The sequence below is a fragment of the Muscardinus avellanarius genome (genome assembly GCF_963383645.1).
Source record: "Muscardinus avellanarius genome assembly, chromosome: 18".
In the NCBI taxonomy this organism is placed as follows: domain Eukaryota; kingdom Metazoa; phylum Chordata; class Mammalia; order Rodentia; family Gliridae; genus Muscardinus; species Muscardinus avellanarius.
The window spans coordinates 4,327,525-4,342,442 of NC_137804.1; positions in this window are offsets into that span (position 1 = coordinate 4,327,525).

A 14,918-nucleotide genomic window follows, 5' to 3' on the forward strand; every position below is an offset into this window, starting at 1 on the left:
CAGGTTCAAGGGCCGCTGCGGCAATTTAGGGAGACCCTCCACAACTTAGTAGGATATCTTTTCAAAATAAAACACAAAATAGAGTTGGGGTATGGCTCAGAGGTAGAATGCCCCTGGGCTCAATCTTCAGCATAAAAACCCAACCAACCAAACAAGCAAATATACCATGGTAACCAGGTATGGTGGCTCATGCCTATAGTCCTAGTACTTGGGAGGCTAAGACAGAAGGTTTGGAGGTTCAAGGCCAGCCTCAACAGCTTAGCAAGACCCTCAACAATTTAGTGAGACTGTTTTAAAAAATTAAAAAGATGAGACGGAAGTGGTGGTGCATGTTGTCATCCCAGTACTTGGGAGGCGGAGACAGGAGGATCGCAGGTTCACAGACGGCCTCAGCAAGTACCGAGACTCTCATCAACCTCGTAAGACTCTTTTTCAAAATAAATATAAAATAGAGATGAAGGTGTGTAGCTCGGAGGTAGAATGCTCCCAGGTTCATTCACTAGTGCCACACACAAAAATAAATATAAATAAAAAAGTTTAAAGGGCTGCAATGTAGCTCGGAGGAAGAATGCTCCTGGGTCCAATCTCCAGTGTCAAAAAAAGAAAAAAGAAAAAAAAGGAAAAACCCTGCCTGCAGTGCCCTGTATCTTCTCTGGTTTGGGGAGTTGCCCCTTTCCAAAACCTGCTATCTTTTAGGGTTTTACACCCTTCCCTCCCTTTTCCTCCTCAAAGTACTTTCTGGTACTTGTTTTTTTTCTGTCAAAGTAAACTGTGAAATTTTGAAAGGAAATGCCTCATAACTTTTAAAAACATAATCGAGACATAGACTTGTTAATTATGTAATTATTAATTAAACCAATATTTATCAGGCGTCTTTGTACATGCCAGTATAAGGGCAAATAAATATTTAAAACAAGAGGCCTGCCAGACTTGGCGGCGCGCACCTGTAATCCCAGCCCTTGGGAGGCTGAGATAGGAGGATCGCAGGTTTGAGACCAGGCTCAGCTACTTAGCAAGACTGTGAGCGACCTATCTCAAAATGAAAATTCAAAAGGGCTGGGGGTGTAGCTTGGAGGTAGACTGCCCCTGGGTTCAGTTCCCAGTACAGAAGAATTGGGGCGTGGGGGGGAATAAATGAGAATATAAATGAATACATAAACATGAATGCATGTTCTCCCAGTTTCTGTGGCTGAGCAGGAGCTGACTTAAGAGCCTTGCTCCAGCTGCAAACCATGGCCGCTTTGATAAGAGAAGGCTGTCTCTCTGCTGGATAGAACCCATCACCTAGTGCGAATGGCGGTGCTAACTGCCCGGTGAGGTCAGTCTGAACTCGTGTGACAAATAGTCCTGCAGCCTCTTTCTTGATAACTAGCTGTTACTTAACTGGAGACCACAGTTGTGTAATGAGTTGTATATGCTTTCTACAGAAAAGGATGACATTATTTTCTGTCTTAATCTCTTAGTGGCCTGCTGGTGGTGGGCACCACATTCTGATTTACTTAATCAATAAGAAAAGTGTTTTTTTTTTAATCTGTTACCTTTGTGTTTTATTCCTTCCTACCTGCTTTCTTTCTTTCTTTCTTTCTTTCTTTCTTTCTTTCTTTCGTACTGGGGATGGAACCCAAGGACGTTCTACCTCCTAGCTATTTTTTATTCTTATTTTGAAACAGGGTCTCACTGAGTTGCAGAGGGCCTTACTGAGTAGCTGAGGTTGTCTGTGAACTGAGATCCTCCTTTCTCAGCCTCCCAAATGCTGGGATTACAAGCGGTGCCAGCAGGCCCGGCTTGTGGGGAGGATGTCTATGTGAGAGAAACTTTTGCTTTGATTTTTATTTTTGTGGCACCAGGGATTGAATCCAGGAGTGTTCTATCTCTGAGCTACCCCCCTACCAGCTGTATTTAAATTTTTATTTTGAAATAGGGTCTTGCAAGCTGGGCATGGTTGTGGTACATGCTTGTAATCCTAGTACTTGGGAGGCTGAGACAAGAGGATGACAGGTTTAAGACCAGCTTCAATAACTTAGTGAGACCCTGTTTCAAAATAAAAATAAAAAATCAGGTGGGGGATGTAGCTTGGAGGTAGAATGCCCTTCAGTTCAATCCCCAGTATCACACACACACACACAAAAAAAAAAAAAAAAAAAGAGAGAGAGAGAGAGAAAAGAAAAGAAGGAAGGAAAGAAAGAGAGCAAGAGAGAAATAAAGGAAAGAGAGTCTTGCTAGGTTGCTGAGAATCTCACTATGTGGTTGAAGCTGTCCTTGAAACTGCAATCCTCTTGTCTCAGCCTCCCAAGTGCCGGGGTTACAAGTGTGCGCCATCACACCTGAAGGAAGCTTGTGTTTTTATTTCTACTTCTGCTGTATTCTGCAGCGGGAGAGAAATGCTTAAGACATTACAATACAAGAGCGCTGTAGGAACTCCAGGATGACCTCTATTACAGTCCCCTTGAGGCCTGGGGGAGGGTGATAATAACAAGGTGCTACTTAAGCAGAGCCTTAAAGGCAGGGCGAGTCTCAGAGGTGCAGGAGAGGGAGATGACAGCAAATGGGGTGGTGCTGAAGCCGAAGGCACAGGGTCCAGCCTCGGAGGTCTCCTGGGGCTGGGGCCGCGCAGAGACAGCATGGGGGAATACACTAGAAACAAGGACACGGCAGGGGCCAGCTGGGGGCTCACGTGTCCGGGGCTTCCTGTGGTCAGCATGCAGTCCTAGTGGAGGCTGAGCCAAGGCCGAGGGGCAGAAGAGGGGCAAACGGAAGAGCCCCAGACCCAGCCTAGGGAGCCATGGGAAAAGTATTAAGGACGTGGAGACCGGCACACGGGGAGAGTGCTGGGTGTCCTCTTGGGCGCTGAACTAATTTACAGTGCTCTAAGTAACAGAAAAAAAACTGATAGCTGGGTAAATAATTCTTTTTATAGGACTATACACTGTATCACTGGGCGCAGTGGTGCATGTCCATAACTCTAGTCCTTGGAAAGCTGAGATAGGAGGATCACAGGTTCAAGGCCAGCCCCAGCAACGCCAGTGAGACCCTCAGAGGCCCGGTGAGACCCTGTTTTGAAATTAAAAGTCAAAACGGCTGGGGGTGTGGATCAGAGGTAGAACGCCTCTGTTTTCAATTCCTACTACCAACAAAAACAAAAAAAAACAAATAAAAACACAAAGAAAGGGAGAAAGAAAAATAAGTATCAGTTATATCTGATGAAGATGCACCAGGCAAGCGCCCCAGATGGACCAGTTTTGTATTTATCTGTAGATTCAAGTCAGCGTTCCTAGACACGTCCCATCCGTGCTGTGGCTGGTGCTGTGGTCTGTTTTGTCTTGTTGCTGGCTAGGAATGCGCTGGGTGAGTATTTCACAACTCATTTCTTGCTGGCGCACACGCGTGTGACCTTCAGTTCACACAGTGCTGCCACGCACCCCTCTTACAAGATGCACGCCTTTGAAAAGCTCAGCGTTGAGCCAGAGACCAGATTGGAAAGTGGACCAGCGTGCGAATTCACATAGATGGAGATCACAAATCGACAACACCAACCCAGGCCGTGTAGAGATGCACGCTACGGCTGGGTTATCTGAGGGGAAACAAGGAAGCCATCACCCCCAAAAGTCAGGTTGTGCTCACGTGTTGAGAAAAGAGGGCTGTGGTCAGGCAGGCCCAAAGGAGAGGCTGTGGGGCGCTGACATTGACCTGCGTGCTGGTTACGTGGAGAACAAGAAGATGATCGCCGGGCGTGGTGGCGCACGATTGTAATGTAATCCCAGTACTTGGGAGGCTGGGACAGGAGGATCGCAGGTTCGTGGCCAGCCTCAGCTACTTGGGAGGCCCTCTGCAACTTAGTGAGGTCTTGTTTCAAATAAAAGAATAAAAATAGGCCTGGGGGTGTAGCTCGGAGGTAGAATGCTCCTGAGTCCAATCCCAGGACTGCAAAATAGTAATAGTAATAATAATAATAAGTTGATTAATAGTTTAATAAGTTGTTAACCTGTTAACCTGGATTTTGCTGGGTTTTTTGTTTTTTTGTGTTTTTTTTTTTTTTTGGTACAGGGGATTGAACTCAGGGGCATTTTACTTCTGAGCTACACCTCCAGCCCTATTTTATTTTTTTTTTATTTTGAAAAGAGGTCTCGCTTTTACACTGTTGATGGGAGTGCAAACTAGTTTAGCTGCAATGAAGATCAGAGTGGAAATTCCTTAGAAAACTGGGAGTAGATCCACCGTATGATCCAGCATTACCACTCCTGGGTATTTTCCCAAATGGGTTGAAATCAGAGAACTACAGTAACATATGCATACGTATGTTCATAGCAGCACAATTTGTAATAGCCAAAAGATGGAACCAATCAACAGATAAATGGATTGCAAAATTATGGGAAATACACACAATGGAATTGTATTCAGCTCTAAAGAAGAACAAAATCATGGCATTCGCAAGAAGATGGAAAGATCTGGAGAACATTATGTTAAGTGAGATCAGCCAGGCACAGAAAGAGAAGGGACATGTGTTTTCTCTAATATGCCCAAACCAGGGAGTATTAGGAATACCAGAGGGACTCCAGATAATGGAGGGGAAACCTCAGCAATCTGAAATGGAAGGATAGGAGAGGAAGAAGGCTGAGGTTGATTAATGGAGGAGCTATGTCCGAATATGTGTAAAAGTGTGAATGTAGCATGGTTACCCTGGACACTCATTGTTGGGAGGGGCACAGGGGAACTGCGGTTGGCGGGGAGAGGGCACCAAGCACAGTCTGAATGTATACCATTTTCAATATGTTACACTTATTACTAAAACTAAAGAAAAAAAGAAAAAATAATAAAAACAACAACTAGGGAAAAAAAAAAAAAGAGGTCTCGCTAAGTTGCAGAGGCTGGCCTTGAACCTGTGATTCTCCTGTCTTTGCCTCCCAAGTACTGAGATCACAAGCGTGTGCCTCTGCGCCTGGCTTATCTGTAGTGTTTAAAAAAAAAAACAAAAACACAGCAAGCCAGGCGTGGTGGCACATGCTTGTAATCCCAGCATTCGGGAGGCTGAGGCAGGAGGATCGTGATTCGTGGACAGCCTCAGCTACTTAGCGAGGCCCTCTGCAACTCAGTGAAACACTTTCAAAATAAAGAATAAAAAAAATAGGGCAGGGGTGTAGCTTGAGGTAGAATGCCCCTGAGTTCCATCCCCAGTGGCTCCCCCCCCACCCCATAAAACCAACAACAATAAAAACAACTTTTGGAGCAGGGAGGAACACTCCTCATATTTCCTAGCCTTTCTCTGGATTCTGCCATAAACCCACAAAGCAGGCCTGCAGGGCTCTGTGATTGCCAGATAGAGGCAAGAACCCAGAAAACAGAGTCAGGCGCCTGCTCAGCAGGGCCCTAGCCCTAGAAAGGGGCAGTGGCCAAGCCGGGACACCTTGCCTCTTGTCTTGTGCTCAGAATTTCTTTCTCAAGATCACATTTTCCAATGGCACACACTTTCTGGCGGCCTAAGTGTCCTTGCTGTGATTATAAGAGTAGACATCAAACTAGGGTGGCACACGCCTATAATGCCAGTACTTCGCAGGCTGAGACAGGAGGATCGCAGGTTCAAGGCCAGCCGGCCTCAGCAACTTAGTGAGACCCTATTTCAAAATAAAATAGGGCTGGGGTGTAGCTCAGAGGTAGAATGGCCCTGGGTTCAATCCCCAGGACCAAAAACAACAACAACAACAACAACAACAACAACAACAACAACAACAACACTATGTATCAAAATTGAACAATGAATTTGTGTTGTTAGCCTATTAATTAAGACAGTTTTTTATTATAAATGCAATAAATACATATCATAAAAATTTTAGCTGGCACAAAAAAGTGTAAAAAGAACCCAGAAAACTATTCATAATTCAACTTTCTAGAATCAAGCACAAAATAGTTTAGCTTTTCTCTATCTTATCTTCATACATATTTTATACTTATATTAAGTGCATTTATAAGTGTAGTAAAAATTCACTTAAATAATCTTTATTATTAAAATTTTAAACATAAAGAAAAGCAGAGAGCGAACCCCCTAACATCCATCACCCAGTTTTAACAATTAGCAACTCCTAGTCAATATTTAGTCTATATTGCACTTTGTAGTTCCACTGAATTATTGGGTTCATATACACTTAAGTGTGGGTCTCCAAAGGATAAAGGCTCTTAAAAAAAAAAGAATAAAACATCAATACCATTTCTCATCTTTAAGAAGTAGCAGTAATTCCTCAATATCCCCCAGATGCAATTTATTATCACACTTTTTGGGGTTTATATCAAGCCACGAGGTTTTTTCCATGTCCCTAAAACATCCTCCTAATGCCTCCGGTCCTCTTCCATCATGGTGTATGTTATCAAGGATCTTGTCACCGCTTCCCACTTCTCTGTCCCTTGGACATATTTGGGCTGTGATATCCACCAGGAACTTGTCTGTACTGTGCACCCCAAAGGCAGGCCAGCCAGCACCGCTCACTTTCCTCTCTGCTGCTGGGCCCTGCCCCATCCTATCCCGCCCACAGGTGCGGAGCCACCTTGGCGCTCACCTGGGCAGACTGGGGACGGGGCCTCAGGATGTGCCAATCAGCCGCCTGTCCCACGCAGAGCCGCCAAAGGCAGGAGTTTCCCTTTCCCTCTCTCCGAGGGTATCTTTATGTGCAAAGTTAGCCAATCGCATCTGCTTCCTGTGAGGTAGACTATCTTTAGACGCTGCAGCAGCAAGATCAGAAGCTCCAGGCTGGAGCCTCTGAGCTTACTAGCCCGGGAGGCTGCGCCTGGAGGCTGGAGCTGGGCCCTTTACCCCGCCTGAGTGTGGGGCGGGGAGCAACCCTGTGATCGGAGAGGAGATTCGGCTCCTTGGCGTGGGTCTCCAGGCAAGCAAGTTGCAAGAACCCATAGACTCTCAGACTTCCTACCCGTAAAAGGGAGCCCGTGGTCCTCACCGCACGGCATCGGGCCAGGTTAAATGTTTCTTCTCAGTGTGGTGCAGACTCCCGTTTCTCCGATGCATGCCTTCTGAAGCAGCACTGCATCTTGGCGGGTTCCTGGGCGATCGGAGTGGACGCTGCCGTGTCTAGCAGCTCGCCGCCGGCTCGTGGAGGAAGCCCACAGTGGCTTCCTTCTTTTGAGTTTCCTCCTGGCCTCCGTATTTGGGGGCTTTCTTTGTGAAGGCTGAGGGCACGTATAGAGGAGGTCTGTTTCCCCTGCACTCTTGGACACTGGTCTTCTTCTTGCCAGGGGCCGCCTGCCTCAGCCCGGTGCCCTGTCCCAGGCTCCCTTCCACTCCTGCTGAGATCTGGCCCATCTCCTCCTGTCCCCTACGCTTCCTGGATACTCTCATCCCTTCACGGCAGTGACCGCCTCTGGGAAATGTCTCCCTTGTCCAGCGGGGATCTAGACAGCTCCATGCCTACCCAAGTGCCTCTCACCTCTCTGTCTTTCCCCTCGCCGGGTCTCCGTGGAACATGCTCCACCCAGAAGCCGCAGAGCTCCTTCTACGCCCTCAGTCTACCAATTTCAAACCCTCCAAAGGCCCTTCTCATTCTTTTTTTTTTTTCCAGGTTTGGGGATGGAACCCAGGGGCATTTGACCTCCGAGCTACATCCCCTGCCCTATTTTTTATTCTTTATTTTGAAACAGGGTCTCACTGAGTTGCAGAGGGCCTCACTAAGTAGCTGAGGCTGTCCGCGAACCGCCATCCTCCGGTCTCAGCCTCCTGAATGCTGGGATTACAAGCATGTGCCACCACGCCGGGCTTCTCCTTCTTAAAGCTCGGACCCAGCCGGGTGTGGTGGTGCATGCTTGTAATCCCAGTGCTTGGGAGGCGGAGACAGGGGTATCACAGGTTCAAAGCCAGCCTCAGCTACTTAGTGAGGCTCTCAGTAACTTAGTGAGAGCTTGTTTCCAAATAAAATATAAAATAGGTCTGGGAGTGTAGCCTGGAAGCAGAAAAGCCCCTGGGTTCCACCCCCAGTACCACACAATCACACAAAGCCCGTGGCCTTGGAGGCAGGGGTTCAGTGGGATGGCCCCTCCCAACTTCCTGCTGCGCCCTCTAGCAGGCCATCTCCCCTCCTGTGCTTGAGTTGGGCTCCCTGGCTGTTCCACCTTACCTGGCTGGGAGGACTTTCACCTTTCTTTGAAGCAAATGAGTCAGCCTTTCCTGACCCATAGATGCTGCGGCAACCAAGACTTTCTGCTCAGCAAGCAGGACGATTACCGCCATCAGCCTCCTTGAACCCAGGTCTCAGTGTGGCTTACGCCACCTCTAGGACTGTGAAGTCCTGGCCTCCCCGTCTCATTATCCTAAGAGTCAGAGCTGCGGTTTGGCACAGCCCCCATCATGTCCCCACGGGGACACACACGTCTCTAGGTTTCTGGGTCTGAAGTGCCCGAAAGCCCCAGCTTCCTGGTGGCCAACCAGGGAGTCAATGATACAGCCCCCAAGTGCAGGGAAGTTAGTGCCCAGGGCAAGGGGGCTTCACCAAAGAGACAGGAGAAGAGAAAGGGCTGCCCCTCTCCCCCCAGCTGGCTGTTCCAAGAGGCGGCAGCTCCAAGGGCCTTTGCGGACATCCCGCAGGAGCACCTGTTTCTCCTGCAGCTGTGGCCAGCGCAGCGACACACAGGTCTGTTTGCCCTTGAATTGCGTGTGTCTATCGCCTGGGCTCTGGTTGGCCGGGGACTGAGCCAAGCAGGCCTCAGCGGAGCAGCGGCCCTTCCCTAGGCCAAGCTTTGAGCACATTCGTTCAGGAAGGGTTTTGGGGGATTGCCAATGTGGGACCATTTCAAACCATTTGTCTGGCTGTGTGTTTAATTGGTGTGTGTGTGTCTGTGTGTGTGTGTGTTTAATTGGTGTGTGTGTGTGTTTAATTGGTGTTTGTGTGTGTGTGTGTGTCTGTGTGTGCGCACACACACGCATGCACTCCAGTTGTTTTTGTGTGTTTGTTTGGATTAGTTTGGTTTTTTCTTTTTTAGTCCCCCAGGCAATGTGAATTCCAGCCTCTGGGCTGAGGAACACAGCTTGGGGCTGGGAGTTCCTGGGGAGATGTTTCTTTTTCTCTCTGGAGCTGAAGCCAGTACAGGTTAAGGTCCTTCATCCGTGTGTTGAGAGGGATGGCCTGGGGTACTGGTCCTACGTGGACTTCAGAGAGAACTCCTGTCCTTCCTAACCCAGATCTTGGGGGTCTCTATCACCTACGTTGCAGGCATCTGATCCATGAAGGCCAGGCTCCCGGGCCAGGGACCATGGAGGATCCAGGCTCCTCTTATCTTGCTGAGGGTGCCATCTGACCTCTGAGCATTTCTCTACCTGCCTTCTAGATCAACCATTTATGTAGAAAGTTTTTTTTGTGTGTGTGCATGTATGATTGAACCCAAGAGGTATTCTACCTCTGAGCTACATCCCAGCCCTATTTTATCTTTTTTATTTGAAAACAGGGTTTCACTAAGCTGTGGAGGGCCTCACTAAATTGCTGAGGCTGGCAGCAAACCTGTGGTCCTCCTATCCTCAGCCTCCCAAGAACTGGGATTATAAGCATATGCCACCATGCCCAGCTAAAAACATATTTTGGACCCTTTAAGGTATTCTTATTGTCTACATTACCTGGAAATTGCTTCTTTTAAACTTTCATTTTTTTTCTCTTTCTCTTTCTCCTCCTCCTCCTCTTTCTCCTCCTCCTCCTCTTTCTCCTCCTCCTCCTCCTCCTCCTCCTCCTCCTCCTCCTCCTCCTCCTCCTCCTCCTCTTCCTTCTTCTCCTCCTTCTTTCTTGCAGTTCTGGGGATTGAACCCAAGGGTATTCTACCTCCAAGCTACACCCCCAGCCCAAGTTTTTATTCTTTATTTTGAAGCAGGACCTCACTAAGTTGCGGAGGAAGGCCTCACTAAGTAGCTGAGGCTGTCCGCAAACCGTAATCCTCTGGTTTCAACCTCCCAAATGCTGGGATTACAAGCATGTGTCACCACGCCCAGTTTTTATTCTTTATTTTGAAGCAGGACCTCACTAAGTTGCAGAGGGCTTCACTAAGTAGCGGAGGCTGGTTGCAAACCTGTGATCCTCCTGTCTCAGCCTCCCAGCACTAGGATTACAAGCGTGCGCCAACATGCCTGGCTCCCTCTCTTTTCTTAAATCCCAGTCTTCTCTCCCTCCCAGAATATGACAAGTGTGTCTTTCAAAGGCATTCAGACAGAGTCTCTGGAATTCAAAGTTCTTCACCCCAATGTAGTGGTTTTTGGGATGTGTCGACAAGAGAATCTTCCAAATCTTCTAGAACTGGGTAATCTGGCAGACAGAGGGTTAACGCCGGCCATACAGAGCTTGAGGGGCTCCAGGGGAGGGAATGGTCACTTCCTCTCATGGTGCAGAGCCGGAAACCAAGGCACGGCATGTTGGAGGGCAGCACCCTGGCCAGCCGGGACCTGCTCTCCACACACAGGTGTGGGAAGAAATCAAAGAGCTCAAAGAAGGATTTATTTATTTATTTATTTTGCAGGTCTGGGGATGAAACCCAGAGGCATTTGACCTCCGAACTACACCCCCTGCCCAATTTTTATTCTTTATTTTGAAACCGGGTCTCACTGAGTTGCAGAGGGCCTCACTAAGTAGCTGAGGCTGTCCGCGAACCGCGATCCTCTGGTCTCAGCCTCCTGAATGCTGGGATTACAAGCGTGCCCACCACGCCCGGCTCAAAGGATTTAAAAGCCATCCTCACGTAGCTGTCCCGTTCCACCTCGACCGTCACCCACAGGGTTCTTTTAACTGTGAAGAGGAAACACGGACGTCATACCGTCCCGTGTCTCCTAAGGAGGGGGCTGCCCCAAGACGGAGCGGCGAGATGAATTCATCTTGTAGACATCGTCGAGAATCGTGACCCTAAGTCGGCTACCATGCCAGGAGGTCTTCCCACTGCCCCCGTGCGGTTCCCCCGCTGCCCAAGACATAGGCTGGGTGCAGCTGTGTTCACCCAAAGCAGAACCCCGTGCGAAGTCGCCCGTGGAGACCCAGCGTGGCCTGTTGCTCAGAATCGACACCCTGAGTGATTCTGGGCCAGGGAGCCCCATGAGTGAGTGGACATGTTAACATCTTAGAGGCCGGGGTGAGAGCCGGTGCCGACCCAGAGGGGAGGGTCCTGCCCTGGGGGGCCGCTGCTTCCCGAGGTCCTCTGGCTGTTCCCCCAGCCCAGCTGTGGCCTGAGTGAGTATCTTTTGTGACCTGGTCACCGGCCCTACCAGGATCTCCAGCACCTACCTTGGAGAGAGGGGTTCTTTGTGAAAAGCTGGGTTCAAGGAACTTTCAAAACAGTTCAAGCAATTTTCTCATCTGGGGAATCCAGACAGCGCAGGGCCCCATCTTGACCCCCTGGTCTGGCGGCCATGATCAGATTCCCCAGGTACTAGGGAGCCTGCCTTGCACACCTCATAGGCTCGGTGTCCTCCTCACCAGAGCCGCGGACCTTGGCCTCCCTCGGTCGGCAGCAGACCCCTGTCCACTCTGGCACGTTAGAGTCTCCATTGAGCCACCCGTCACGTGATGGGGTACTGTCCCCGCTGCGTGTGTATGCGCACCAGGCAGAGGCTTGATGAAGGGAGGGCCCCTAGTGCCTGATCTCTGGGCTTTGAGAGGAGAGCCGCCCAGGGTGTCAAAGCGGGTCCCCCTTCCTGCCTGTCCTTTGACCGACTGAGGCCTGAACCCAGCCTCGCTCATCAGCACAGCGTGGTTAAGGAAGCTCGGGGTCTGCACTCACCTGCAGCCCCACCTCCTGAGCTGCGTTCATCTTGGGAAAGACATCCTCCCAGTGCTGCTGAAGGCATCGTCAGCAGGATGGGAACGGTCCCAGTGTTGCTGAAGGGTTAAACAGGATAAACAGAGGGCACTTCGTGCAGAGCCTGGCATGTGCTCAGCAGTGAACAGATGCTGGTTATTGCTGTTCTTGGCCTGTTATTATCTCTGGACCCCTGCTTTCCTGGAGACTCTCATGCCCAATAAACCGGCTTTATAGGGTTCTCCGTGGTTTTAAGAGAGACGATGGATGCAAAAATACCTTGTAAAACTGGGGATCTCTTTATATCATCAGAGACGACTTTTCAGTTCCCTGGCCCAGCCTACGGCCTGACTTCAGAAGAACTGGTGTGTGTGTGTGTGTGTGTGTGTGTGTGTGTGTGTGTGTGTGTGTTGGGGGTAACCCAGCCTCCCCATCCCTGGACCTGGTCTAAAACCTCAGTGTTGGCACTCTCTGTGGGTGAAGTGTGGCGTTGCCTCTGTGTTTTCCTCCTGAGCACTCAGCTTGCCGGCTGATAGGTCGGGGTCCGGGAGTCCCTGACTACTGACTACCGCCTGCACAGGGCTTGATGGAGGGGCTCAGTCTCTGATGCTAGTTTTTTTTTTTTTTTTTTACTATACTTTTATTGGTACCTTGTAATTATATTTGGTGTGGGAGCCCATCCTCCTCCCTCTCTCCCCTTCCCCAAATATGTTTTTTATAACTTCATATATGTACGTAGCATGATGTGAACTTTTTTTGTATGTGATACTTACTGGGGGTAGAACCCAGAGGCTTTCTACCTCCGGGCTATACTCCCAGACCTAGTTTATATTTTATTTGGAAACAGGGTCTCACTAAGTTGCTGAGAGCCTCACTAAGCAGCTGAGGCTGGCTTCAATCCTGCGCGATCCTCCTGTCTCCGCCTCCCAAGCGCGGGGATGACAAGCGTGCGCCACCACGCCCGGCATGATGTGAACAGTTTTCTTCACCCAATGTCTCTTTATCCCTCCTCACCTCCAGCCCCAATTCCCTTTCCTCTCTTTTGCTGGCTATCTCTCTTCATTTATCTGAAGAGAGAGAGAGTGTGTGTGTGTGTGTGTGTGTGTGTGTGTGTGTGTGTGTGTGTGTGTGTGTGTGTGTGTGTGTGTGTGTTGTGCTGGAGATGGAACCCCGCCCACGCGGGCCCCATCAGACCTTGGGACGCAGTTCACTTGACAGCCACAAGGGGGAGCCCCGAGTCTTCCTTGTAGGAACTGTTTCCAGGGACCAACATCCCAGCTCCGACCCGGTTCCCCCAAAGGCTGTGGCTTTCGGGGAAAGCCAACAGAAAATAAAGGTTCTGAACTGAAAACCACCGGGATACACATACTACTTTGAAATTTTGATGAGAAATCGCCGAGGAATGAAAAATCAGCTAAAAAGGCTCTTCTAATGAGGACTTGGACTCTGTTTTTGACTGCATACGTCTGGAAGTTAAAAGCATTCAAGACTGAGAACCGCTCCCTTGCTCTGATTCACCACGGAATCCCGAAGCAATCGACCTGATGGATAAGCATCTTGTGATGAGTCCACACTACATCCTGGGCAAAGCAACTTCCTATGCTGAGAAGGCTCACCTGCCTAATCCTTGGGACGCCGAAGGACCAGACCGTGCCGGATCCGGACCAGACCGTGCCGGGTCCGTTGCCTGCTCAGTGGCTATGCAAAGCCCCCCGCTATGCAAACCCCCAACCCTGGCTCTCACTCTTCTTTCTAGAAAAACCTCACAGTTACTGTCAGCCTCCCCAAGACAGGGCTGAGGGTGTGGGTCCTCTTGTCTTTCGGGTGGCTCTGCACTGATTAAAATTCTTTTCTGTTTGTTTTTGGGGACAAGTGGCCAGACCTGACTTGTTGGATTCCTAGAGTTAGGCCTCTGGCCTAGGACTTTAGTAATAAGTAGGTAGGAAAAAGTCAGCAGATAGGGCCGAGGACCACGTCATGGTTAAAAAAAAAAAAAATAACCCAACAACAACAAGAAAAACAACTTCATTTCCTGAGAGCCAACAGATGCTAACTATCTTCCAAAACTCCTGACAAGACCAGGCTTCCCAAATGTGAAGTGATAATGAGGTCCAAAGCCTCCTGAGAGCGGCTAGGGCTTCACAGAACTCCAGTTGTAAGCCAGGCGTGGTGGCGCACGCTTGTAATCCCCGCGCTTGGGAGGCTGAGACAGGAGGATCGCGCAGGTTCAAAGCCAGCCTCAGCTACTTAGTGAGGCTCTCAGCAACTTAGTGAGACCCTGTTTCCAAATAAAATATAAAATGGGTCTGGGAGTATAGCCCGGAGGTAGAAAGCCTCTGGGTTCCACCCCCAGTGCCACCAATAAAAAACAACAACAACAAAAAAACTCCAGTTGTTCCTGCTGATAGGCGATCCCAGGAGAGTGCAGGAAACAGCGTCTGGAGCCCAGAGAGAAGGAGGCTCCTAGAAAGACACTAGGCCAGTCCCAGGAAGCTGCCTCTGAGCCCCACACTGAAGGAGGGCTCAGAGAAGTCGTCAACCCCGAGACCCGCCGCTCTAGTCGCTTTCCCACGTGGGAACACCTCTCCCATGGGAGCTCGTCATGCTCTCCTGCACTGCTCTTCCACCAGATTGTGTGGACGAAATGACAGCACGTGCTTGAGTTGCTCCCTGGCAGTGTCCAGAAGGCAGCTGTCCCCGTCGCCCACAGGGCACCCCGCCTCTTGACGTTACAGTAAGCTCCCCGTTCACCTTTCTGTTGTCTGCGAGGGCTATGGGTGCCATTCTTCCCACTTCGAAATGTCCATTTCAGTAATGTTACTGGTGATTTTTTTTCTGGAGTAAGGGACCAGCGAGAGAGTTGGGGGGGAAAGGACAGTTATACTTTATTATAAACGTTGAACGCTTTTTTTTTTTTTGGCATAGGCTACTTAGAAAAAAATTAAAAATTAGAAATCCCCTGCATATGATTCCCCCCACACACCTAGGAAAAAGCATGTAAAATAACCTTTATGTGCTTTATAACTCAGAGGGCCATTCTAACTTCTGCTCTGATTTTTATCAGGAGATTAAGCTATCTTGGTGTTCCCCGTGAACCTTCTGACTCATATCTGAGAAAGCTTAGCATCTGCAACCTCAGATTTCTGTCTCTCTTGCCTGTG